This window comes from Canis lupus, chromosome 11 (assembly GCF_011100685.1).
Source record: "Canis lupus familiaris isolate Mischka breed German Shepherd chromosome 11, alternate assembly UU_Cfam_GSD_1.0, whole genome shotgun sequence".
NCBI classification, from domain to species: Eukaryota; Metazoa; Chordata; class Mammalia; order Carnivora; family Canidae; genus Canis; species Canis lupus.
The window spans coordinates 41,779,444-41,803,430 of record NC_049232.1 but is presented as its reverse complement, the minus strand read 5'-3'; the positions used below and the strand labels follow the sequence as shown (position 1 = coordinate 41,803,430).

At 36.4% G+C, this 23,987-nt stretch overlaps 1 long non-coding RNA gene across 1 annotated transcript in view; it reads left to right on the top strand.

The window, feature by feature from the left end:
* Positions 1-3,228: 3,228 nt before the first annotated feature.
* LOC106559483 overlaps positions 3,229-23,987 on the top strand; it is a 35,418-nt gene continuing 14,659 nt past the window's right edge. Inside the window, exon 1 of the long non-coding RNA XR_005366409.1 lies at positions 3,229-3,368. This is a non-coding gene — a long non-coding RNA (uncharacterized LOC106559483). The remainder of the gene's footprint in view (positions 3,369-23,987) is intronic.

The window sequence follows — 23,987 nt, the reverse complement described above, 5'->3', positions numbered from 1 at the left end:
TTGATTTCGGTTCAGGTCATGATCTCAGCGTCATGAGATGAAGCCCTATGTCAAACTCTGTGCTGAGCATGGAGTTTGCTTAGGATTCTCTCTCCTTCTCCTTCTGCCCCTCCCTCCACTTGTTCTAAATAAATAAACAAACAAACAAATAAAATATTTTTAGAAAGGAGTTAAGATTAAATAAAAATATATAATGGCTTTTTCCAATGAGCTTTGCATTCTCAATACTAGCTAAAGCTTAATAATTAGCCTTAAAACATACAAATATACATGCATGGGCTTTAAGACATATATTCACATACTTTTAAATATTTTTAATAGATAATTAAGATCACCATCTGGAACCAGGCTGCTAGATTCAAACTCTAGTATGACTGTAGCACCTATAACAGTGTGACATAAAGCAAGTTATTTAATCATTTTGTCAGTCTAGCTTCTTCATCTGTAAAAGGGGTCAAAAATTATAATACCTTCTTCATTAATTTGTTGTGCAGGTTGAATGGTTTAATAAACAATAAAGCATTTCTGACAAGTATTATCATTGTTTGCTATTATTGCTACTAAAAATTATCATTGATTATTAAAAAATATCAGAGCAAACTTAGATAATTGTCTGCCCAGTAACCATTTTCTTCCTCCTTATCAATTCACAACTTCAATTTTATTCTATATGGCAAAGTATTCAATTAAAAACATTAGCCTCCATGCTACCCTTGAAGTTAGGTATAAATATTTGACACTGTCCTGGCCAAAGAGATGAAAGTAGAAGTCACTCAGTAGGCATGCCAATTAAGTTATTGTCATCTGCCCTGAAGCCAAAAATATAATTTTTTTAAAAGCCTGTAAGCTTTGGAAACCACCTATCAAATCCAACAGAAACTTACAAAGCTAGAATGAATTCTCTGTCCACTCTATCTTTGTGGTATTCATATTTCAAAATGTAGATCGTGATTTGCAAAACTGAGATGCTTCTTCTCATAAGATTTGGAGATTGTGTCTACAGAACATCTAAAATAATGAAGGGTTCTTTCATCTGGTAGGTCAATACTATATATGTGATTCAGATTTTCATTTACTTAAAAGTTTTTTGGTTACTCCTTGGAAAGCAAACCATCATTGGTTTCCAAAATCAACAATTTCTCATTCTCAGTATTTACCAATAAAACTGATATTACAGAACTACTATCATATTTATCATCACTTTTATTTAGGTAAATATAAAACTTGTCTTTAATATACTCTTTCCCTAATATATCACTCTTATTTATTCCAAGATGAATAAATTCAGCTTTTCTTAAAAGGCTACTTAACTCCAAATTTAAAAAGATATTATAATTTAGAAATTCAAAGAAAAGGAAGAGAGACAAAGGATTTCCTAAAAGGAAAATGCTTAGTAACCTTGGCTTTGAGGTAGAATGCTTTTGTTTTAAACTCTAGTGTTCATCCTCTGTTCTAAAAATCAGGGATAAAATAGCAGCAAAACATATAGTTCCTGCTCTCATAAAGTTTATATTTTAGTGCAAGATAAAGAGTTAAACACTCAATTGTATAATGTAATAATTTAGTTACCATGGTAGTAACAACAACCAATCAGAGAGATTGTTAAAGGCAGCCAGAACTTAGAGTTCGGAGAAAGGTTTGATAGGTAATTAATATTTAAATTTAAATTCAAATTGAAATCTCAAGGATCAAGGATATATAGGGTAGGGAGAGTCAGGGTATGTTCCAGACTGAGTCAACAGTATGCTTGAGAACAATGCTGTAGGAAGCCACATGGTTATCTCTGAGGACCAAAGAGCTAGCTAGAATGCATCAGCAAAGAGGCAAGTTGTGTGAAATAATGCTTATGAGGATTTCATAATTTATACCAAATACCACTTCACACATTGTGATGGCTAATTCTATGTGTTAACCTGACTGACTTAAGGGATGCTCAAATAGCTGGTGAACATTATTTCTGGGTCTCCTTCTCTAATGCAGATGGGCATCATTCAATTCACTGAGGGCTTAAATAGAACAAAAAGGTGGAGGAAGGGGAAATATGCTCTTTTGCTTGAGCTGAGGCATCCATTCATCCTCTACTGTCTTTCAATATTGATGCTCCTCGATTTAGGGCCTTTGGACTAAGATTTATTGTATCTTAAGATTTCCCTTCTCTACATCAGCTTCCCTGGTTCTCAGGCCTTTGGACTTGGACTGAATTACACCTCAAGTTTTCCTGGTTCTGTAGATTGCAGGTTGAGCCCGCAACTTCTTGGGCTCTATAATCACATAAACTAATTCCTTTTTTTTTTTTTTACATAAACTAATTCCTATAATAAACCTCCTCTTATCTATATCTGTATCTACATATATTTCAATTCTATTAGTTCAGGGTGGGTTTTTTGGTGGTTTTTTTTTTTTGAGAACCCTAATTTTTTTGAGAACACCTGTTTTTTTAGAACACCTATATTATTATCATTCACCCTGTGTCATGGCTAGTTTATGTTGAATAACAAACAAACCCCCATATCTCAGTGGCTTAAAGTTATCATATTTTATTTCTTATCCCAACTACTTGATTACCATGGTTGAGATGGAGAACCTGCTCACTTTGTGACCTAGACTGACAAAGCTGTAACTAGCTGGGACATGGCAGGTTTCTGAGGCTGAGAGTAAGGAAAACTCTAAAAGGACTCAAATGACAATATAATGCTTAGGCCCCCAAAACAGCACAAATTGCTCTTGCTCACAGTTATTGACCAGAACTGGACATGTAGTCCTACCCAATCACAGTGTGCAAAGAATTGCAATCCTGCCATGAAGGCAAAAACACTGGTAATACTTGGTAAGCACCCTTAACGATGACCACATCACTATTAAAAAAAAAAAAAAAAGCTGGGGTTAAAAACATTATATATACAAAAATTCAGGGAAAAAGACTGAAATTAGGTAAAAAAAAAACAGTAAGAATAACAATAGACACTTTTTATGGTGAAATTATATATGGTTTACGTTTTATATACTTCTTTGTGTTTTTTAAATGTTCTCCAATCAATATTTATATTATTCTTGGCTTATATAGAACAGGAAAAAAATCCTCAAGAATGACTAAAACAACATAGAAGTTCTTTAAAAAGTGTAGAGGTAGTCATCCATGGATGATAGAATATTCCAAAATGTAAGGCACCTAGTGTTTATCCTATCTTGCTGCTCAGATGTGCATGATTTCCTTCCACTAAGGTCATCTCATTGTACAGGATGGTTGCCAGCACACCAGTCATTACTGATTTTCCAAGAAGCAGAAATGAGGAACAGGAGCAGAGTAAAGTATTCCCCATAAATCAAGCACACTACTTCTGCTAACATCTCTTTTAGCCACTCTACTGGTAAGGGCTGGGGTGGGGGAAGGGGAGGAATGTGCTTGAAAATGAAGTATTTTCTCTAGATAAACATATATCACTCAAATATCAGAGATTCTGTTACTGTGAGAAGTTTTAAATGACGCCTATTATAACTTCTATTGGCCTCCTTATCTCTAACATCAATTTCTTTCTTGTCTTTCCTTCATGCTGCAATCTGAGATATAGACATTTTTTTTCAAATGGATTATCTTTAATGGTTCAAAAAAGACGCCAAAATAATTTTGTATACTTTCTTCTTATTCTCTGTCTTGTCTAGTGATGTGAATACACACACAAACATATTACTATAAATTATAATATATCAAATTTGCTTTAATAAAAGTATCACTTGCTGTTGTACCTCCCTAATATAAAAGAAAAACAACTTAGACTTAATTAATTAGTGTAATCAAGTTTAAATCAGTCTCTGCCATGGAAATAGTAAGATAATTTATAATTCATAGTCCAAAATGGACTTGGATGAAGGGAGAAGATACACTATCGTGGAAGGGGAATAGATATGTTTGATCCTGGAATTGTTTTCCTTTGCTGCTTCATTTTGTCTAGTTTTGGGGCATTGATTTCTGTCCCTCTAACATCCACTGGAGTGTCTACAGCTGGTATAAATCAGCAGCCTTGATCTTGGCATGAACAATGCCAGATGATTACTTCCAAGGCACTCAGCCACCCTCTCTGTTGACTAGGTCTTCCCCTTACATCTAGCGGGCACTGTGGATCGCCTGAAGCCACACAGTTATTGCAATTCAATCCATTTAAGTCCTATATCATCTCTGAAAATGGCTTATAGTATGACTATTTTCAGACCTCCTAGAATTTTATTTTTAATTTATAAAAAGAAGCTTTGGAATGCAAAAATCCCTTTTCTCTTTCACCAAAGCTTACTTAACGAGGCTGTGGTATCACTAGGAACTCAAGAAAATCAGCATTAAATTTCAGAGCCCAACAAAGATTCATTTGTTTTGGGCATCGTGTTCTTAATATGTGGCAAGGAGAAGGTGCAAGGTCCTATTTTTTAGAAGGAATTAAATATAAATCATTTTAATATTAAAAATATTGCCCCAATATATTCATTTCATGCCATAACACCCACGTATAATAAATGCAGCTAATATTTTTGAGCATTCATTCTGTGCCAGACACTGCTTTTTTAAAAGTGCTTTTTAAGTGACAACTAAACTTCCCAACAAAATTATAATTGTTATCATTTATTTTTATAGAGAAAAAAACTAAAGCATAGATAAATTAATTGCTCAAGGTTGCAAAGATAATGTTCAGAACCAATCTGGTTACATAGCATGTGATGCTATACTGCCTTTCACATGAATATGCTCCATAAATAACATCTATAGGCTAATGAATTTTAAATTTAAATATCTAGCCTTGAAGTCTCCCCTAAATTTCAGAGTCAAATATTAAGTGGTAACTTAATTTTCACTTGTATCTCTAATAGTCATCTCAAAAATAGCATATTCCAAGCCAAATGCCTGGTTTCTATGCACCACCTCTTCCTGATTGCACCTGTTTCTCCTGTCTTTACCATTCCAGTAAACTGCCTCATCACCTTTCCAATTGCTCAAAATAATAATATCACTCTTGACTTATTTTTCTCATACTCTGTGTCCAGTCTATCAGGAAATCTGTTGGTTCTATCTTCAAGATATATCCAGAATTCAATCACTTCTTAATACCTACATTGCTACTACCTGGTAGATGGTCTAACACACCATTATCTCTCTTCTAGATTATTAAAAAGCCTCTCACCTTAGACCTTCTGTTTCCACTCTGTCCCCTATAGTCTATTCCCAACAAAAGAACCAGAACAATCATTTAAAATATAATTCATATTAGGATGCTTTTTTGCTTAAAACCTTCTGACAGACTTCATGTCACTCAGAGTAAAAGCATAAATCTTTACAATTAATTGTGTGACACTACATGGCCTGGCTCCACTGCTCTCCCCTGAACCTCATGTTTTACTATCCTCCTCATCACTCACTCAAGCATCTCATTCATTATTTCTTCTCTCTTTTGACTCTGGACCTCTTGGTTTCCTTGCTGTTACTCAAATGCACTAAGCATGCTTTTGTCTCTGAGCCATTGTACTTGTTCTTCCCTGGACCTAAGGGGTCCTTACCAAATATCTACTATATTCCTTATTTCTTTCAGGTATTTGCTCTTATCCAAGAGGCCTTCCTGACCCTGTATTTGACATACCAATTCATGCACCCTCTCTATGTCTTGGTTCCTTCTATCCCCCTTTTTCTGCCTTTTTCTTCATTGTATTACCATCTAACACATAATATCTGTTCATTGTTAGCCTCTTTACACTAAAATGTAAGCAAGAAATGTATTTGTCTTGAATATAGCCACATCTAAGAGCCCAACATTTACCCAGCACATGACAGGTATTCAAAAAATGTTGTTAAAAAAATGGTGCCCATGGTCATACACACTACTTGGAATTTCACAAAAGTGTTTTATAGTCCTTTGTTTTTATGTGCTCTATTCCCTCTGCCAAAAATACCATTTCCTATTCTTTCATTGAGCAAAGTCTTGTTTGTACTTCAAAACCTACTTTCAGCTTTGCCTTCTCAAGGAAATCTTGCTCATATCTAGAGAATAGTGTTCCAAAATATGTACCTTCTGGCCTCAGTTGATTCACTTGAGGGTCTGTCCACTAGACTACAACTTCCTTAAAGTAATACTCTTTTATATAATTTTCTCTGTTCTTACTTGATTCACAGCCACACTAAGCGGAAAACTCCATACTTAATATTTCCTATTGGCCAAAGAACATGATATCTCACTTTCTAAGAGACTTCTCTTACCATAGGAGGATTTCATAGAGAAATTCCAAATCATGCCACTATTTTCCCAACTAAATTACTAATAATGTAACATGTGTATAATATGTAAAACTTTAATATTTTAAGGAATATCGGTCATCTTAACAACTTCAAAGCTTGTTTTACCAATTATTATCTATGTGATTATTAGCATTTGCCTTTAATAATTTATTTACCTATAAAATTAAGAAGTTAAAATAAATGACCTCTAAGATTTCCCACTTTCAAAGGTTCTTTAATGTAATTAATAGTAATAGTCATAACCAATAACCATGAATTACAAACTGAGAATATATAGTATCATTGTACTGTATTTTTTCAGCTAAAATTAAAATAATCTGGCATCTTTGTGGCTCCAACTTTTTTTTCTTCTTCGTTCTTTCTTTTCTTTTTTTTTTTTTTTTTTTTTTTTTTGCAGTCAGCCAACTTGCTTGTTTAACTTTGGGTAGGGGGGTGGAGGTATCCTCTCTTTTTCTTAATTGGGGAAAAAAACTAATGATTGTCTAGTAATTCTTTTGATTATGGATTTATTTTTCTCAATTAGTTGGAAGAATTAAGTGTTCGATGGAATATTTTACAAAGGTCTAGTAGCACAATGACAAATGTTCAATTAAATATACATGAGATGTTAAGATCACGCACATGTATAAAGCACATAACTTTCAGAATTTAAGCAATATCAAGAGATACCCAGAAACTTCAAACAAACAAAAGAGCCGAAAATCACCCTTATAAAAATCCCACATCTTTTGGGAGAATAATAACCTAAAAGATTAGGCCAGAATAACAAGTCAAGTACTTCTTTAGAAGGACTAGCCTATTTATTTAAACAGGGACAAAAGGAAATGTAATAAACCCTCTACTTGCCTTGAGTCACAGCATGTGGCTTATAACCTAAACAAAGAAAAGAATTTGACAGATTCCACAGGTTAGTCGTGATGGAAATAATTTTCATGATTTAGCTGACAGGTCTTTTAATATTTTTGTTGTAGCTAAAGTAGAATGGAGAGATATATTACACTACCTAGCAGGCTTTCAGTCTGCTTTTATTCTATAGCTTTAGTTTCTTCTTTCATTTTCTCCCTTTGCATTTGATCTTGTTCCCATTGGAAGTGAACAACAAATCACCTGGTTTGCTTCCCAAAGACCAGGACAGGATTGGAGTAAGATGGAGCACAAGAGTCTTACTAATTTCCATGCATTTATGACTAAGAAGGTATTTGAAGCTCAGGAGTACTCTGCCTTTATATAAGTTTTAACCAGATTCTATGATTTTGTGGAGAGAGTCATACCAGCTGGCTCATGGAGTCCTCTCTGTCACTAACAGTATATCATTGGGCAATACAATTAACCTCTCTGTGCTTTACTTTCTTAATGTGAGAAATGGGTATGAAATTGTACTTTTTTTTTTTGCAAATTTATTGAGGCTTAAATGAGATCATGTCTACAAAGTGCTTAATACACTGCATTGTATTTATTCTTTCAGCAAATATTTGAGTTCCTACTATGATCCGTACTCTAAGCTATAGTAAACTTTCAGTAACTCTCAGTAAATATTAACCATTTTATGTTTATTATTAGTAGCATTAGCCTATCAATGCTAGTAGAGAAACATTCCAAAAAATTATTCAAATTGCAATTTTTCAAGAGTCCCTTTGTTGAAGGGAGAAGGGTGGTAAGTAAAAAGTTACTTTCAACTGCTTACAAAGGCATGCCTAGAGGAATAAGCTGTGGTGGTGCCTTTTCTGGATCTCTTTGTTAAGATTACTTGGATTAGTTCGGATTTCGAAAGCAGAAACAAAGGTTTGCTGCTCCATAATTAATATTTATTCATTTGATATTTTTTAAAGGCTGTATCAGGCTATTAGAGAAACAAGTGCAAGTTGTCTTAAAAGAGGATATTTTAAAACTAGTAAAGGAAATAAAACAACTGTATAAAAAACAAAGTATATGATAAATGTTGCAGAGATGGCATGAGGTCCTAAAGAAGAAAGCTATAGAAGAGTCATACTAAAAATAAGCCTTATAATAGCTTCAATTGCTATGACTCCAATCTAAATTTGAAGCTAGTACTTAACCCTCTCCCCTCTCACACAATGTGACATCATAAATCAAATCAGTTCTTCCAAATGGAATTCCCTAAGAGCAAATAGAGGGCCTCAGAACTACCATCCCTGGAAGCTGCTACTGTTCAGACATTTTATGACTTTTTTTTTTAAACTGATTGTGAAGCCTCCATTTTAGTGAATTTCTTTGGTTCTGCTCCTCTTTCTTTGTAACAAAAGGATGGTTATTTTGAGTCAATCCCTTGACGCCAAGTGAAAAGAGAACAATCTTGTATAGGAGAATTAGACACATTTAGAAGCTAAATATGGCACTCCTGTTAAGCAGTTTGGAAAATTTCAAGGCAAAGGGATTCATAAGGAAATTGCACTTGGGAAGAGAATAACAAGCATCTGAAAGTCAGAGAATAGAAGAGCAATAGTTACCAGTGCAAGTATAGAATCAGATAATTGAGGCAAATCACGCACAGTGCCTTGAGATTTTCAGAAGAAAGTTACCACAATATATAAATTTAAAGTATTATTAGCTAACACTGAACCTTCTCAATATAATCAGTAGCTGAGAAAAGTTATGTACAAGGAAAGATCATAAGTAGCAACAAATTCATTTAAAATTCAGGGCATGTAATTGTTTCAAAAAAACATTCAAAACACCCCTGATGGGTGATAAATGGGTTGTTACCAAAGTTATTTGTCCCACACACAACTAAGCCGAGTCCATAGGATAGCCACGTTGGAGTAGTTTGTTATGCCTGTATTCAAAGTCATGATCTCCATTAGATGTAATTGGTACCACATCTGTGGAAAAGTTAACTATAAATTTCAAATCATAGGTGGCTAACGAATAGAAATTGAATCATGTATCAATAGATTTTAAGACATTTCCCCTATAAAATGTTTCTAAATAATAACAAAAAATTTAGAGCTCTATGGAATATCTCTAAAAATAAATGCATTCTAGTTGTATCAGAATCTATATTATTCCTAAAAATATAATCCCATTTCTTCTTAAAAGTCTTGGGGCTAAATCCCAAAAATCCCAAGACAATTTAGTTTTTCCTTCTACAGTTATTCTCAATCTCTCTCTCTCTCTCTCTCTCTCTCTCTCTCTCCTTTCTTTTATTTATTTATTTATTTATTTATTTATTTATTTATTTATTTATTTTTCTCATTAAACTTTTGTTTTAATGGGTCTCAAAATTCTGTGACAGATTTTTGGTCAAGTTGTTTCCATTAAAAAGTACTGATTTTAAAAACTAATAACTTAAAACTGCCACACATACACACACACAAAAAAAAAATGGTCTACAAAACATTCTCCTTTCCTTCTGAAGGTTTTACGATGCACTGTTATCATTAACCAGTCTTTTACTATTAAACTTAAATGGCCAATTGACACAAACAGTTCTGAGACCGTTCTTCCACCACTGATTAAGACTGTGGTGGCAGGTATTGGGGATAATATTCATTTAGCCTTCTGAGCTTTCTGGGAAGACTTGATGACTTTGCCAGCTCCAGCTGCCTTCTTGTCCACTGCTTTGATGACACCCACAGCAACCGTCTGTCTCATGTCACGAACAGCAAAACGGCCCAGAGGAGGATAGTCAGACAATTTCTGGTTGGAATGGTGACAACATGCTGGAGCCAAGTGCTAACATGCCTTGGTTCAAGGGATGGAAAGTCACCCGAAAAGATGGGAATGCCAGCGGAATCACACTGCTTGAAGCCCTGGATTGCATTCTGCCACCAACTCCTCCAACTGATAAGCCCTTGCGTCTGCCTCTCCAAGACATCTATAAAATTGGTGGTATTGGTACTGTCCCAGTGGGTCGAGTGGAGACTGGTGTTCTTAAGCCTGGCATGGTGGTCACCTTTGCTCCAGTCAATGTTACAACTGAAGTAAAGTCTGTTGAAATACACCATGAAGCTTTGAATGATGCTCTTCCTGGGGACAATGTGGGCTTCAATGTCAAGAACGTATCTGTCAAAGATGTTTGTCGTGACAACGTGGCTGGTGACAGCAAAAATGACCCACCAATGGAAGCAGCTGGCTTCACGGCTCAGGTGATTATCCTGAACCATCCAGGCCAAATCAGTGCTGGATATGCACCTGTGCTGGATTGTCACACAGCTCACATTGCTTGCAAGTTTGCTGAGCTGAAGGAAAAGATAGATCGTCGTTCTGGAAAGAAGGTGGAAGACGATCCCAAGTTCTTGAAATCTGGGGATGCTGCCATTGTTGATATGGTTCCTGGCAAGCCTATGTGTGTTGAGAGCTTCTCTGGCTATCCTCCTCTGGGCTGTTTTGCTGTTCTCCTTTCTTTTATAATCTCATTGCTTAAATTACAATATATTCTCTGGAATAAATCTCCAATTAAGGCTCCACTTCTTTTTTTTTTTTAAAGATGTTATTATTTATTCATGAGAGACACACAGAGAGAGGCAGAGACATAGGCGGAAGGAGAAGCAGGCTCCCCGCAGGTAGGCCTATATGGGACTCGATCCCAGGACTCCAGGATCATGACCTGAACCAAAGGCAGATGCTCAACCACTGAGCCACCCAAGAGTGCCAAGGCTCCACTTCTAAACAAAAACCTAACCGTATATATTCCACTGCTTCCTCAATTTATCCCCCTGGGATGTCTTACAGGTACTTCATACCCAATATATCCCAAACTGAATCCATGAGCTTCATCCCAAGCCTGTTCCTCCTTCAGATGCTATCATTCTACAAACAGGTTGCATCACACATTTACCTTCTTAGCACAGTCTTAGTTATATTTGCCTCTCTCTGTACAAAGCCATGCTACACCCTGCTCCATCTAATTAATCACCAAATCCACATATTCTCCTCTGTTTTGAATGTGTCTATGACTATAATTACAATAAGAGAAAATATTTACATAGTATTTACTCTGTGGCAAGCCCTGTTCTAATAAGTACTTTACATGTATTAACTCATTCAATCATGTCAATAACCCCAGGAGTAAGTTTTACTGTTGTTACTATTCATATTTTACTGAAGAGGACATTAAGGCCAAGATAAATTAAATAAATTCTCCAAGGAAGCCCAAGTGGTCTGGTGGAAGTAGGATTTGAAACCAAACAATTTGGCTCCAGATGTTAGCCACCTAAGCTAGTGTTACCTCAGCCAGAGTTGACACCAGAACATTCCCAAAGAGCATATAAAGGGTTCAAGTCATCTGTGGAAGTAGTTGGTGTTCATATGTGAAATTTTCATTTTAGTGAATCTCTTACCTAGATTATTCAATATCATCCTAATGATAGTGAATCAGATAATTGAGGCAAATCGCGCACAGTGATTTGCCTCAATAAAGGCATAAAATTGTCTACTCTTTTATGCACTTTATTGTTCTTTGGTTTATTTTGTTTTATTTTATGCCCATCCTATATCCATTCTCCATTATAAGCAGAGTGAGCTTTTTAAAATTAAAATCTAGCTAACGAATATATAGCCAAAAAAAAAGCTTTCAATGTCATCCTATTGCTCTTAAAATCAAGGGAAAGTTTCTTAGCCAGACCTATGTGATTAGGCCTCTATCAGCTTCTTCTGGCTTCTCTTCTGACACTGTCCGGCCGACTCCCTACACTGTGGTTTTATATCAGCTTCTTAAATACAACATTTTCTTCCCAACTCTAGATCTTGAAGATGTTACTCAAGACTCAGCTTAACTAAATTCTACCCATCATTGTCATAATTTAAAAATCATTTCCTAAGGGAAGCTACTCTTCATATTCCATATGTATGATTTGATAGAACTATGCAGAATTCATGTCAATTTTAATTAAATATTCATTTAACATTAGTTTTCCACACTAAACTTTATGTTTCATGAAGCCAAGAACTCCACGTCTATCTTGATTTCTGAGGAATCACCAGTGTCAAGCATATTGTCTGGCACTTAGTAAGCACTTGGTGAGTATAATTTTAATGACTAAAGAAATGAAACACATTTATTTTTGTGCTGATTAGAAATGTAAGCCAATGTTAACATAGAAAATATAGAAATTTTAAAACAATAAATTTACCTCCCCCCAGAAAATCAAACAAAAGTGACCATCACTATTACCATATGGGTATGTACTCTTTTAGTTTTTACTTTACCTTTTCACACATGCACACAATTTTGCATCTTATGGGTATAGCTTAACTTAATATGGTTTGGCTTCAATGGCTAAATTCTACTCTATTTCCTTTTTTTCCTTCCTGAAACCAGGAAGTACCCATACCACGTTTAAGTTATAAATTACTAAATTACTAAAAATTACTAAAATCTCAATTTGTATAAGGCACTATACTAGAAATTTGTTTCTTTTTTTTAAAATTTAAATTTAAAATCTCAATTTGTATAAGGCACTATACTAGAAATTTGTTTCTTTTTTTTAAAATTTTTTTATTTATTTATGATAGTCACAGAGAGAGAGAGAGAGGCAGTGACACAGGCAGAGGGAGAAGCATGCTCCATGCACCGGGAGCCCGACGTGGGATTCGATCCTGGGTCTCCAGGATCGCGCCCTGGGCCAAAGGCAGGTGCCAAACTGCTGCACCACCCAGGGATCCCAAGAAATTTGTTTCAAATTGTGTATATGAAGTGACCCTTGTTCTGAGACATCAAATGGAATATATTGTCTGACATATGATTTGATGCAACAGAATATTCAAATTTGTGATTGACCTAAAAATCAATATAAATTATTATCATCAACCCATGACAAGGCTTCTGTTCCATAAGATCTCATAGTCCAGCTGGCAAGATGGAATGAATACAGGGAAAGATAAATAAATATACAACATATGCTAAGTGCCCAAATTAGTCATTTGAACTACAGAAATTCAGAAGTTTGAGATTTGGCATAGGCTGACATAATCATGGCATGCTTCATTGTGAAGAAAAGAGATTCTATAATATAGTTAGAATAATGAATTAGATTTAGGTGATCTACATGCTTTATAATCCTCCTTTCAACACTTCCTCATTTTGAACAATTATAATTCCTCAAAGAGTTTTTTTTTTTTTTGCGTTATTTTTCTTTATATTGGCATTTCCTAAAGTGAGATACCAAGGAGTACTAGCTGCACATGATGTTCCATACACACACACATAGGTTAAGAGGTACAAATATGTTTGGGACCAAACATAGTACAAACTATTTCTGTTTCATGGACAATCACAGAGTTCATTAGCCAACACGAATCTTTAAAATGTCCCAGAGTAAACTGAAGAAACTTGCTTAATTTTATTTAACCTGGTGAATCCCACACTTTTCAACCATTGGTCACATCTTTAAAAGATATCTAATAATATCCATATAAAATTATTTCATGTAAGAGACTGAAACAGCATATATATACATATATATATATATTTCATATGTTGATTCTCAGAAATATAATTGGAGACTCTCCCACAGCAAGTATGTACTTTCAGTCTATATTTTATCAGTTCAAGAATCCGATTCTCTTTTTAAAAATAATCCTAATAATTCATGCTATCATACTCCATCTTTTTTCCAACCTCGTTGACTTCAATCATGTTTCTTTTGTAGCCACTCCAAAATTCCAATATAATTTTTCATGACTCAAGACACCCCATCCAGCTTAATAGTTTATCATAGAGAGATTTGCAACTAAAATAGTTTACATTCTTTGAAAATTTTATGTCTAATTTTCCATGCATGCCATCTGAATTCCACCTTTGTTATGTGTCTTTTCCAACATATCTAATTAGAAAATATGCCATTCTTTGTCAGTGTCACAGAACATTCACAGAAAACAAAGGAGAGAAAAATTCAAGTGCAAAATTATTGTCTTACTCTACTTCTCTGGTAACTTGGTATTGTAAACTAGGTAGTTTAAGGTTCGAGACATTAGATTAACACAGTGACACAGAATAAAGAGGAAAAATAAGAGGTCATAAATGGGAAGGGAAAGAAACTTCCTATCTAGAAAGAGATTGAAAAGGTCTTTAAGGAGAATGACAATAGAATAACAGAATATCAGAAACACGCAAATGCACAAACAACTTTAAACAGTGGCTCCACTCTCCACTTCATGAATGTCATCTCCCTATTCGAAGGCCAGCTCAAATAAAACTTCTCAGAACTTACCACGATGACAGCACCTTCCCACACTCTCTGATCCAGCAAGAATTCTCTCTTCTTCATATGCCTTCTAAAGCATTTTGCGTACTTTGGATCTACTTTTTCGTTAGAGTATGTTTCAGGTTGCATTGCATATGGTGAGATGCTCAGATGCCTGACCCAACTAGCCCATGGTCTGGTCAGCCTCTTCCTCCTTTGTCCCAGGACAGTGTTGAAGAATGCAAAGCATGTGGGATTTGGAAGAGAACTAAAGTTAATTTACAGCTCTGTGACTTACTAAATGCAAGGACTTCTCTCAATAACCTCTACTATCTAGTGGAGGACTAGGGGGAAAATTAAATGAGGTAGCTTGTATACGTTCCTGATATATTGTAAATATTCTGGAAATGGTAGTCACTCTTAGCTTTTCTTATAGTAAATGTACTATCAGTTTTATCAAGGACGAAGAAAAAAGAGAGAAGGAAGAAAAATATGGTACCAACTCCAATCATTCAATGCTCAGTGCAGGTTTCCATTCTTTGATAAGGTTGAGCTGGATTAGGGGGCAGTGAGGGTGGTGGAGTTTACAGGATACTAGGTGGAAAGAGGGACCTATATAGATGCCTCACCCTGCATCATACATCTAAGACCTTTTCTGGGATAAGTGGGAGAGAGGGAAAGTACTGAAAATTAGGAGTCGATATCCAATGTTTGTTGGTGGTAAAAGAAATTAGAAGAGTAACACAGAAGCCTGGCTGTGCAGACTGGCTTCCAGATTCTGAATATATGAATTAATTCCAAGGTGGTGGGGGTGTGGTAAAGCTATAAATATGTCTATCCAGATGGGCTTGGAAACCAAGGTCTTTTTGAGGCTATATCTGGGAGCAGTCTGGTAGATACAGTTGCAACATGAATCTGGGGGAATCAGACATGGGAGAAACAAGATAAAAGCTGAAAGCTGAGGAATCTTTGCCAGAATCAGGCACTGTAAAATCCAAGAATTCCTGGGATGGAACCAGAGTGTAGAAAAGAATTCCATTTTTTTAATCCAGTTTAGAGAATAAAATCCTTCAAATGCTTTTTGGTCACCTATGAGTCCTCAGGGAGTGCAAGAGACCTGGTCTCCCAGCATATAGATTGGTAGCCCATTTGAGTGCCAATGAACTTTCTATGTTTATCATGATATCAAGCTAGAATCAAACAGGGTGCCATAAATACTCTCAAACTTTCCCAAGTAAGTCTAGGATTACACCAATAAACATTCACATATAGTTGTACCAGATACGGAGCGTATCTGTGCACTAAGCCTATCTGTGGCCCTAACAAGTGCTGAGGGATTTGGCACAGCCTCAGGACAAGTTCTTGAGGCTTCTCCCAAGAGGAGTTGAGTAATGATTTCAAACACCACAGTGGGAAGAACTATTTAGAGCAGAAATGAGGCGAACAGTGGAAGTGGAAGTAGGAATGAAATGGTTGAAAAGAGAAAAGATGAAGAAAAGCAGTGAAGCAAGAAGAAATTGTAATTATCATAAATTTTCAGTGTCAATTGGCATGAAAATATTTTAATATCTTTGAAGCGGAATACTAAGTTTGAGGTCATGTAAGGAAATTAACCAGCTCCCCAAACCCAAACTGAAAATGATCAACTGTTCATTCGCCCCGTGGCTGAAGGGCAATGAGAATGCCAAGGCATGATTAACCCACAGGAATGGGGATAAAGAAGACACTTGCCCATTTTAATTTGAGCTGTGGCTTAGCCATTGCATGGGGGCCTTTGCATCACTGTTCCTTTTTACAGGAACTTCTAGAGAACAGCTCTCTGCAGCTGTGTTGATGCTTTTTTTTTCTAAAAAGAAATGTCAGAAGACTGTCTCTTTAGTGCTATTTTAATTAGGCTCTGCTTGAAAGTATTGTGCGTGTGTGAATCTTGTGATCAGGATCTTAATTAGGATCATATTTAGATTCAGACTCAAACTGGACTGGATAATCATCTCTATTACCTTGTATTAGATATGAGGAATCAAGTATGTGTCACTTGTACTGGGAATATTGTACAAACACGGGATCTTTATTAGTGTTTTGTTCTTTCTAGTTCTTCCTGGTTTCTCTCCTCTTTCTGAAACCTGATATTATGTATGTTCAGGAAGCAGCAAGAGTATATGCACCAGCAATTTGGGGTGGGAGAGAAGAGGGGGACAGAGGGTGAAAGCAGGGAATAGAGACCACATTTTCAAAACATATTTCTAGTGCAACTATTCTCTGATGAGAGTCGTGTGTTTCTTTCGGGTAGCAGTTGCCGCCAATGAGATGCATTGTTTCCCCAAGTCCTATTTGGCCCAGAATTCAATTGAAATAAGGGTCATAGCTTTTCTTGAAATATCGAAGTATTTTACATAAGGATATTTGATATGGCTAGAAAAGAAATAATTGCTCTGCCTTGAGAAGATGTAAAGGATTATGCTGCCTATGATAATCTACTCTCTCTAGCTTAAAAATCACATATAACTTGTAAGTGGCCACTAGCTCTGAGGGGTTTTTTGTGTATTAATATATTGTTTTCCTTTTAAAGCAAATGAAAAATGAGTTTCTAGGGGTTTATTCTCTTGCCATAGAGGACTGATACAAAAGAGAAGGCAGGTAATGCCCCTCTGTGGCAAAAGTATGGCATAGCAAGCCTCCTTTCACGGTGTGAAGAAGCAAAGCCACTTCAGATTCACCCAGTCTCTTCATTTATAAATTTCTGGTTTTGAAACTAAACAGCCAAAAGGTACAATCTTCACTAAGCTCAGGAACATAAATGATTAATTAGAGTGTAATATGTTTAAAAAAATCCTACTACTACAGGGATGCCTGGGTGGCTCAGCAGTTGAGCATCTGCCTTTGACTCAGGGCGTGATCCTGGAGTCCCGGGATTGAGTCCCACATTGGGCTCCCTGCATGGAGCTTGCTTCTCCCTCTGCCTTGTCTCCGCCTCTCTCTCTCTCTCTCTCCCTCTCTCTCTCTGTCTCTCATGAATAAATAAAATCTTTTTTAAAAAATACTACTACTACAGAAAGCTTATACATATTCAGAAAATGATAAAGGTAGAGGAACTTTAGAAGCATTCACTTTTAACATAAGGAAGGCGAACTCATTACTTACAGAAATCAATGTTCTTGACCATGAAAAAAAACGTTTAAAGGGTCACTGAGGATGTATACAGTGAGAAACACTAAATATATTATTCCTTCTTCGTTCAATTCTTAGAAACTTAAATACTAAATAAGCGATTAAAAAGAAATAATAGAGCAAGATAGTATGTCCTTGGAAACTTTTATGATGTAGTCTCATAAAATCAGCTTTATTAGTGAATGTACAAGAGGCAATTCCAGATAGCCCATTGATTAGGATGGGAACATTAGTTGTTTAATCATTCCATTTGTTCATTTTGTCCGTCTATTTTTTTTCAAGATTTTATTTATTTATTTTAGAGAGAGAGAGCATGAGCAGGAGGAGAACAGGAAGGGGTGGGGGAAAGACTCTCAAGCAGACTTGGTGCTAAGCTCACAGCCCCACGTGAAGCCCAATCTCGTGACCCTGAGATTAAGACCTGAGCCCATATCCTGAGTTCAATGCTTAACCAGCTGAGCCACCCAGGCGACCTCATTTTGTCCTTTTAAATTGTATTCTTTGAAGAAGGAAGGAAGAGAGGAAAGAGGGAAGAATGGAAAGAGGGTGGAAGGAAGAAAAGGAAGAGGAAAAGGGGAACTAAAAGAGAAAAATTGGATAGTGTCATGAAAATCCCAAATTCTGGGCTTTCTGTGCATTTCTAAACATAAAATAGGGCCTTCACAAAAGCTGCTATTTATTCAATCCACACCATACCTAGTTTCAATAAAAACCAAAAACTTTAGATATGCATATACAAAACCATTATTTTCTCTGGCATCTAATCTTTTCATACATAAAAATAAGTGTCTAGGGATCCCTGGGTGGCGCAGCGGTTTAGCGCCTGCCTTTGGCCCAGGGCGCGATCCTGGAGACCCGGGATCGAATCCCACATCGGGCTTCCGGTGCATGGAGCCTGCTTCTCCCTCTGCCTGTGTCTCTGCCTCTCTCTTTCTCTCTCTGTGACTATCATAAATAAATAAACATTAAAAAAAATTAAAAAAAAATAAGTGTCTATATTGAAATACTCTATTTACTCGACTATTTCCCTTATTAAACTGCAAACTCCTTAACTCAAGATTCATGTCTTATTTTTCCTTACTATCTCAACACCCAGAACGATGTCTGGGTGTTGCAAAATCATTTCTCAGTATAAAAGCTTTTATAGAATACCAACTGATCACATTTAGAAGAACTTGCATAGTTTTACTTCCACACCATCACCCACATCAGTTTCCAGAAGAGATTTGTTCACTCTGAGTTCAGATGTCCCAAAGAAGTAGAAATCTGAAGTCAATAAATTAAACTAAGCTTTAAAGTGTACTGGTGGGGCTAATTTAGTAGCATTTTCTAATATTAACACCTATGTTTCTGCAAACATGAGTCCTGCTTCTCCAATGTAGGAGAGAGTACTAAAAATTCCAGTCCCCTTCCTCCCCCCGACCCAGCCACATAACCTTCCTTAATCTTGGCTCCAACCATGATCCTGACCTTCCGTGGGGATAACTTTTCACTACGACAGGAGCATGGGGTGGGTAATATCAGAGACAACTGGATTTTGGACACTGGATGCAAGTTGAATTCCTGCTTCAGAATTGGCATCATTGCTGGCATCACTAGTTGTTGCAGAAAAGTACACTGAAATCCTGAAGATACACAGCTTGATGGTACCAACAGAACTAGCAAAATTCTCCTTATCAAGCCCAGTAGAATATGGGACATTGTCCTTAAAAGTTTGGCCTCAAGTCCATTCCTCTAAAATTCTCAGGAATTCTGAAAATCTCTGCTATCTTTTAACACATCATCCTCAAAGTATGGTCCAAAATCAGTACCAGCAGCATCCCCTGAGAACTTATTAGGGATTTAAACTATTAAGCCCCACTCTAGACCTACTGAATCAACATCTTTGTTTAAACAACCTTTCCAGGTAATTGTGAATGCATCCTCAAGCTCCAAACCATTAATGAATCTCTTTTCTGCTATTTGCAATTAAGAGCCCTGATTGGCATATCTACCGATCACCACTTGCCTTTGTTAGGAGACTGCATTTTCCTGGGTTATCCAATTAAAGGTCCATGGTGTTTGAACAGCTTGGCAGAGTTACAGAAAAACTAGAAAAAATCAGAGTATCTCTTACCTAGAAATAAATAATTTCTTTTCAATATCTTTTATTCTAAATTGAATCTGTGAAGTGAAACGTTTATAGAAGGCAACATTATTGTGGTTTGGTTTTGTTTGCTTATTTGATTTAACTATCCAGAGTTTTTAATGAAAGGGTTCTTTCAAATTTCATTATTACTTGCTTTCTAAAGCACTCAACTTTGCCTAGAATCTGAGAAGAATTGCTTCATTCAGTCACATTCTTCTATTGTGGAATTTAAAAATAAAATTTTGAAAAGTAGGGGAGGCTGGTGTCTCATTCAGCTAAGCATGTAAGTCTTGATTTCAGGTCTTAATCTCTGGGTCATGAGATCAAGCCCCGCTTCAGACTCTGTGCTCAGTAAGGAGTCTACTTGAGAGTCTCCTTCTAACCCTCCCCTCACTTTTTCTCTCTCCCCATCCCCCATAATAAATAAAATCTTTAAAAAGAATAAAAATAAAATTTTGAAAAGTAAGAAGGTAAGATAATTTTGATAATATCCTAAATTTTAAAATTTAAATGTTTTTTTAGCTAAAATGGGAAAGAGGCAATTATGAACTTGCATCCAAGGTGAAAAGTAAAGGAAGCGCCATTTTGCCTTAAAACATCATCCCACATGGCTGTTACTGTGTCTTAAATTATAAGCCATGAAATGTCAGGCTGGGAGAGATTTCACAAGTTATCACATTAGGCCATCTTTTAAAATGTATTCACTTTGTATCTCTGTCACTGGCAGTCCAGTCTAATCCAGCACCACCATTGAGAGGAACACAGGGGCCCTGGGTATCTCAGCCTGTTAAATGCTGTATTCAGCTCAGGGACCTTGGATCCAGCCCCATGTTGGGCTCCCTGCTCGGTGAGGAGTCTGCTTCTCGCTCTGCTCCTCCCCCTCTCCTTTTGTGAAGTCTCTCCCTCTCTAAAATAAACAAATAATAATTAAAAAGAGAAGAAAAATTATCTCATGGAGATTGCACCCTTTTTGGACAGTTATTATAGCTAAAATATTCTTCCTTATACTGAATTACTGTCCATCAATCTGAAATTTCTCATCGATCTGAATTCTCTCGTCTGGTCTGACCAAAAATTTCTAAATAACAATTTAAATATTTTTAGATAGTGTCTTTGGCACATCCTTTTCTTTTTCTTTTTTAAAGATTTATTTATTCATTTTAGAGAGAGGGAAAGAGAATCCCAAGACTGCACTCAGTGCTGAGCCCACTTGAGGCTCAATCTCATGACCCTGAGATCACGACCTGAGTCAAAACCAAGAGTCAGATGCTTAAATGACTGTGCCACCCAGGTGCCCCTGGTACATCCTATTCTTGTCTCTAGGCCATATAGTATCTATTGCCTGAAGTTCAGGATGGAACTCTCCACATGCAACAGAGTTCAAAGTCTTTATATTCAGTTTCCTTTGAAAGTGTTTCAGTTTGTCTACTTTGAGAGGTACATTATCCCTGCAAAATCTGAGCAGTCTTAAGAAAAATGGGTCTGTGCCCATCTTCATTCTACATTCTGTTTATTTAACTGATGCATCCCCTAAACTCACAGTAGCTTTGGGGACATCCGCATCACATTGTTTACTTCTAGAAATATGACTGTCATCTAATACCTCTAAGCATTTTTACACATTCTGCTCAGAAGCTACAATTTCATCATCCCCAGAAAGTGTAGCTGTATTTCTGTTTTTTGACCCAAGTACAGGACCTCTTATTTGTCCCTGTTAAATTTCATTATGTTTTTTCACTTCAGAATGTTTCACCCTGTCAGGATCTTTTGGGATCCTAATTCTGCCATCCAACACATTCTTTATCCCTCCCAGCTTTGTCATCTGCAAATTCGATGAGACTTTCCTCTATAGCTTCACCAAAATCACAAATTCTGAAAGGAGGGAATATGACGAGACTATTGAACACAACCCTGACACTGTCAATAGGAATTTCTCTCCAGATGGGTATTTATCTAGAAATCAGGTCTTTTTGCTAATATTCTGTCAATTGTTCACTTAATTATAAGACATTTGACTCATACTTACACTTCTTATCCATGAGAATACATGATATACTTTGCTAAGTTCAAATGTTCCATGTCAAATGCTTTATTACCAATCTAATAATTCTATCAAAGAAGAAGCTGAAGTAAATCTTAGCAACCACATGGTGATCCCTAGTGACTATCACTTTCTATCATTTGCTAGGATTCTAGGATTAAAGAATCCCTGTTAGTAAAATTATTGAGTCTCATGACAAAAGTACATGAGCTGAAAGGAGATAAGACAGTAATCATAAATCGTCTTTGAAGATTAATCTTTTTAAAAACAGTAAAACCTATTCCTTAAGTAAGTAAATATACATGTATGTACTTAAGCAGAAAACATACATATACATGCATAACTTATTTTATAAAAAATGTAACTTTTTAGATTAAAATTAGGGCTGGGGTACTAAGAATCACTGGTTTGAAGCTCCAAATCCCTGCAGCTTTTCATTAGACCTCCCTGAAGAATCCCTAGGAAGTATCAGAACACAGTTTAAAAAGCACTGTTTTAAGCCATTTTTAGCCATTTGCCAATACGAATTGGTTTTTAAGCCAGCTTTCCAAAAAGCAGATAACTGTGCACAGTGTCTTAAAACAAAAGTACATTTTGGTGAGACAGAGAAGACAGAGACAGATCCCTATAGGATAGGGATCTAAAAACAGGGATCATGGGGCTCAGTCAGTTAAGCACCCAACTCTTAATTTCAGCTCAGCTCAGGTCATGATGATTTCAGCACCATGAAACTGAGCCTGGGTGGGGCTCTGTGCTGGGCACAAGACTGCTTAAGATTCTCTCTGTCCCTCACCCTCTGCCCCACCTCTCTGTCTCTTTCTCTCTCTCTCTCATTGTCTCTCTATCTCAAAAAAAAAAAAAAAAGGAAAAACGGAATCATGTCCAAACCCTCCAATTCTTTAAAGGATGGATAAGGTAAGATTCCTCTGAATTCTCTCACCAATCAAATAGACAGCAGGTCAGCATAACCATTCACATTTTCAGCCACAGACTTGCTTCACAAATGAAGAAAGAGCCCTTATACAATTACAAGGCAAACATTAATCAAATTTCCACATTCATCCTAAAACAGGAGCTTTTATGTCTTTTATTCCATCGACATTTATTGAGCATCTACTTATGTCAGGTACCCATTTAGGTACTTTTGAAGACCGTAGCTTCATTCAGCATCACAAAGACAGTGAGACACACATGAAGAAACTGAGACTCAAAGCAGTTAAGTCTCTTGCCCAAGTTCGCAAACTAGTAAGAAGTGCAATTGGAACTTAAACCCAAGACGATCTGGCCCCAACTCTCAAGAAGCTCCCTGTGTAATCAAAGAGATAGTTGTGTAAATAAATGATTACACAGATACTGTATCTATAGATTCATATTGACAGCTCTCCTAATTTAATCAGGGCTTTCTTCATCATGCTGGAAAGAAACACAGGAAACGAAAGGCAAAGTAGGCAACAACCAGGAAATCTGGTCCCACACTTAAGAGAGGCAGGTGTTGGTTGCCATCCTATAGAGAAAACAGAGTGTACATTTCCTTCACGTTCTATGCATTTGAAGTACTGTCACCTAATAGGCAGCTGTACTGAAGTATGCTCACGACATCTGCTTTTAAAATGGCTTGCAGGAGAAATACTTTCGAGATTCCACTCTTAAACATCTCCAAGGCTTCTGCTAATTCTGTGGTTCCTGAAAATGCTAAAAAGACATTAAATCATGTTTATGTCAACGGCAGCTCTTAAGGCCTTGGTTAATTTTTTTTCATGGCAGCAAAGGGAAAGAAACAGGACCTGCATTTGGCATCAATACATCCCTGGCTTCCTTACTGTGCCAACAAGCCTGACTTGAAGCATTTGTAGCGGCTTTCAGCTGCTGCAGACCACCTCTCTGCAGCTCAGCAGATGGTTAGAGCAGTAGCGAAAGCAACAGAGGCCATTTTAGGCTCCAGGAAATGTAGCAGGTGTTTCAGTTTCCAAAAGAAAATTATGCCCAACTTTGCCTTTCATCATTTCTTTTTCTCTTGGTGTGTGAGATATTTTCTCCCTCTCCACTGCCTCTGTCTACACCTAACATGGTGGTAGAGTATGTCGATTAACTTGAGAAAAGGTTATAAATGTGCAAAAATAATTAAGGAAAATACTTCTGGGTATCTTATGCAGAATGCTATCTGTTAAGACATTTTCTATTTGGGGCTTATGGTATTTCCTCTTAGGAATACATAATTTCACCTTCTCATGAATC